This window comes from Pelmatolapia mariae, linkage group LG20 (genome assembly GCF_036321145.2).
Source record: "Pelmatolapia mariae isolate MD_Pm_ZW linkage group LG20, Pm_UMD_F_2, whole genome shotgun sequence".
NCBI classification, from domain to species: domain Eukaryota; kingdom Metazoa; phylum Chordata; class Actinopteri; order Cichliformes; family Cichlidae; genus Pelmatolapia; species Pelmatolapia mariae.
Window position 1 is genome coordinate 12,948,394 of NC_086244.1, and position 4,627 is coordinate 12,953,020.

Below are 4,627 nucleotides of genomic sequence, written 5' to 3' on the forward strand. Positions count from 1 at the left end.
GGATGAGACCACACACCGTAGCATGGCCTCCTTATTTTGGTTCGTCTGGTCTGTCTGTCTGTTATTCTGTGGGTGAAAACCGCGAGACAGGCTGACCTGGACCCCCAGGTCCATGCAAAACACTTTCCACGCCTGAGAGGTGTAGAAAGTGGCGGAGCAGGGGAGGGAGGAAGTGGACAGGCTGCAGCCGAGTCTAAAGAGGGAGAGGACTGCTATGACCCTGCAGTAGCTTCTTGTGTAGAAACCAACATACCTGTTAAGCCACAAAGGATTTTTTGAGCTTCCTGTTCAAAAATGAAATGCCCAAAATTAATTGAGTATTTCTCTGCAATTACAAACTCTGTGTATACAATATTGACATCATAAAGCTAACCCTTGTGAAATTTCATCAGAGGTGTAAATATTGCAGCAGATATTACTGTGTCAAAGTTACTGAGACAGGCTGACCTGGACCCCCCTTTTACACATTTCATTCCAGAAATTCAGTAACCAACATATATCATTTGTGGAAAGATTTATGTTTCTAAAGTGAAACAGTGAAAAATTACAGCACTGTCAATACATGAGTATCTAGACGTTGTACAAAAATGTCCAATTTTGGCACACACGGAACACCATGTCAGTTGAAATTTTTTAGGTATTAAAGAGCAAAAAGGATTTAATTTATTAACAGGCCTAAACATACTTATATATATATATATATATATATATATATATATTTTTTTTTTTTTTTTTTTTTTTTTTTTTTTTTTTTTAAGAATTAACCACACATTTACATGGCAATGGGCCTTTTCTGCCGTGCGCATGAAGCGTTTAATTGGCCTCTGGCCCTTTAAAATCTGAGGGGCTGTAACTTTGGTTTCTTTTGGCCAATTTACATTATTGACACCTCTTCTTAATTGTTTGAGCCAATAGGATCACAGTAACGATGACACGTTCACGTCAGTGTAAGGAGCTTGGAATGAAAAGCGTCTGGACCTCTTTAAGCTGCTTGAAGACGTTTCACCTCTCATCCGAGAAGCTTCTTCAGTTCTAGGGTCAAATGGTGGAGAGTCCCAGATTAAAGCTCTGTGGGAGTGTCCCCCCAAGAGGGACAAAGGACCCCCTGATGATCCTCTACCTCAGTGGTTCCCAAACTTTTTTTGCTAGGCCCCCCTTTGTTTTACAAGAAAAATGTTCCCCACCCACAAACACATCCTCCAACCACACACACCCATATTTTGCTCCATTGCGGTTTATTTCACACCTCAAACTTTTAGTAAACAATTAAGCGAATGCAAGTAAACTGCAATAAATTACAGGTAGTATTAAAATAAACTACTAACTCTTTTACGCTGCGTCCACACCTACACGGGTATTTTTGAAAACGCAGCTGTTTCGTCCACACATAAACGGCGTTTCGAATCACCGAAAATGGAGATTTTTTAAAACTCCTTTTTTGCGTTTACGTGTGGACGAGGAATACAGAGTTTGTCATGCAACGTCAAAGGTATGTGCCTTTTTTCACGTCACACTGTGCGCCACGTTATTGTTTACATGGGATGAATTGCAGAATGGCAGGTAGAGACAAAATACTGTTAATCTGACTATCTGCAGGTTTTACATGCTTACATATACACACGCAGTTACTGTCCCTCCATTTAGAAAGGCAGAGGCGTCACGGTGTAATTATTTTACGTGTAGTTGTTTTTTTCCTGTGTAATAATATTCAACATTGCTATCAATACATTTTTTCAAAAAATGCCTCTCTGTGCAAAAATGGGTTCAAAAACATAAACAACTGTGGGATACTGTTAGTCCGGGATTTGAACCGGGGGAACAAATCGTGGCAGGATCAGCCTGATATTATTTGTATCCCGCTGTAACTTTACTGTATAAAGAGCTAACATCTCCAAAATGTCAGGAGTAGTTAGTCATTATGAGAAGTGTTTGTGAACTAAAAATCAAGAATGTGGGACACTGTTTGTCCGTGATTTGGACAGCCCAGCGCATGCTCCCGACGAAGGGAAAACCAATTCTGCAGGGGAGACCTACCTTGGCACCTGTGCAGGTGAAGCCAAAGGGAAGATATACTTCATCATATTTTCTAGTCTTTGGCTTAGAATGAAGTTGGTTTGGAAACATATTCAGCCATGCTTCATCTCCTGCTTTGCGTTTGTGTGGGCGCCCCGTGCTAGCAGTGTCCAAGCGTTTGTTTGTTTTTTCCCTTTTCATACCATGCCCCCCTGCAATGGCTCTTTGGGAAGCTCTGCTCTACCTAATCACATGAGCCAAGGTGTGAAAAAGGGTGTGGGTCTCAATCAGCCAGGGTTTCGGGTGAGCTCATTGTGAAACCTGACCCCACCCTATCATGTGATTTCCTGAGGTCAGATGGCCCAGGATGTGAGTGGGCATTAAGGCATCTGGGAAGGGATCTCAAAGAGGAGAGGTGAGAAGTGAAACGTCTTCAAGCAACTTACAGAAGTCCAGACACTTTTCTTTCCAAGCTCCTTAGACTACGATGACCTGGATGACTGAGAACCTTCACAGACACATTCACGTTAATTCAACCAATCAGATGTTACAAGGCCAAACCCCAGGTGGGACCAAATTTACTGCATGTGGCACCTGTCCAGTCATGTGTCTGTAGGTAGGTCTAAAATGGAGGTTGTTGATGGCTCTGATGCAGCTAGTTAGCCATGGTAACTGCTGATAATCATGAGGCTACCGGCTACCAGCAAAAATAAAAGAGGAAATCGAGACAGTAAGCCAATTTCTGTCTTTTCACATTTGCGCCGGTATGTGTTTTTGTGGTCTTCTTATGCGGCTCTTTCAGTGAATTTTAGTCAGACCATGGTAAAACTTGGTGTTTGGAATCAGTCATAGCTCTGGAAGATAACTAGCCTTTCTTTAGCCGGTTACATGAACTCTGAAGAGTTTTTGGTTCGGTTTTGTTTGTTTAGCGAACTTGTGCGCATTTACGTAACTGTTCTTTTAATCATGGCTTGTTTTCATTGTGTTTGGTGGTTGTAGAAATGGTTTATATGAGATTTTAGCTGAGATTCTGAGGTTTCTGTGGATACCACACATGTTGGTACTTATATTTCTGACCCTGTGTTATAACCAATTAAATGTGATCTCCTCCCTTTTACCCCCGGAAGCGGGGGAGTGGGGCTTAACAGGTTAAGGTCTGAAACAACCTGTATCCGAGTAGCCTGTTCCTTTGCAACATGCCTCAGCATCTTCTTGTGGTGCTCCAGTCTCTCAGCTTGGAGCGAGAGCTCACGCTGGGTAGAGTCAGCTGAGTCCATGGCTGGCTGGATTATTCTGTCACGGTTTCCTGAATGAGAGAACACAGAATGCGAAACTCTTCTCATTGCAAAACAGTGCGTTTATTTACAGTGCCCAATAATCCACAGAATAAGCAAAGTGCAAAGTCCAAACAGTGCTTTTCTCCCAATTCCTGCTGCGACTCCATCCGTGATATCCAGTGACTGTGTTCGTGCTCCCCAACTGTCCACTTCATCCGAGACTCCTAGAAAAGGTGAAAACAACACACGACAGGTGAGTAGGCTTCCTAGCCGACAACCTTACTGCAACACAGAGCTCATTGACACTACCGGCTTAGAGTAATAATCCAGCGCTGACTGTCGCCGGACCACACCGTTAAATACTTCTACCCAAGCTGAAGGAAGCTTAGAGGTAGCTGGCAGAAAAATTAAGTGCAAGTGATCCAGCTTCAACACAGAGTTGCTTCTGGGTTGGAGGCCGCCTGGCCGATCCTTTTCCGGAAAGCACGAACTTCCATAAACAAACGCACAGACGAGCAGGGAGAAAAAGGGAGAGAAACACATATAACAGGCAGGTTGTCCGGGGAGGACAGTCCGATTATGACACTAGCCATAGCTCACAGTTTAGGTTTCACGTTACAAAGTTTTGTCTCATAGTTCATAATTTTCTAGCTCACAGTTCATAGTTCATAGCTTTCTGAATTTCTTCAAAATTACTGTTTGTTGTTATCAAATAAGTCAGTGTAAATAAAACACTGTATCCACGTCAGTTTTGCCTTCGTCTGTGTCTGCACTTGAGTCCACACACACATGGCCTCTTCGGCCATATCATGTGAACTGTTTAAATGGTTGAATACATCAACTCTAGGGAGTAAAGAACTAAATTTCAACTATTTGTGTCTCAAATCTTATCCTTCTCACCCTATCTCTAAAGGAGATATCAGCCACCTTTTGGAGGAAGCCCATTTCCGCCGCTTGTATCCGCGTTCTTGTTCTTTCTGGGAGGTGTTCCACCTCCCACTGGGAGGAGGCCCCGGGGCAGGATGGACACACTGTATTCCGTGCTGCAGGGAGAATGGACTGCCATACCCATTATGTGTCTGTGAGTGCGAGGGAGGGAGAAAAAGGAGAGTGGAAAAGAACGAGTTTTCACCGACCAGAAACGGGAGCTGGAAGCATGTAAATATAATAATAACCACTGCAGCCAAAAAGAGTGCCTGATGAGCCCAGTTATAAGTAAGCTATTAAGACTCGACTGTACGCTGTGTTCGTGTTTTCCTCCGAAACAATAAGTTCCGTTGGAGCAGCCTTTCAACACCTCTCTCTGTCTCTCGCTAGCAAAGTTTTCGACTACGAGC

General features: G+C 43.3%; 1 long non-coding RNA gene across 1 annotated transcript; it reads right to left on the reverse strand.

The window, feature by feature from the left end:
• Window positions 1-3,349: 3,349 nt before the first annotated feature.
• Window positions 3,350-4,372, reverse strand: LOC134618119 (uncharacterized). The gene is made up of 2 exons (XR_010091794.1): window positions 4,191-4,372; window positions 3,350-3,514 (listed from the first exon to the last, which is right to left on the reverse strand). It is a non-coding gene; the product is annotated as an uncharacterized LOC134618119 (long non-coding RNA).
• Between the last annotated feature and the right edge of the window lie 255 nt (window positions 4,373-4,627).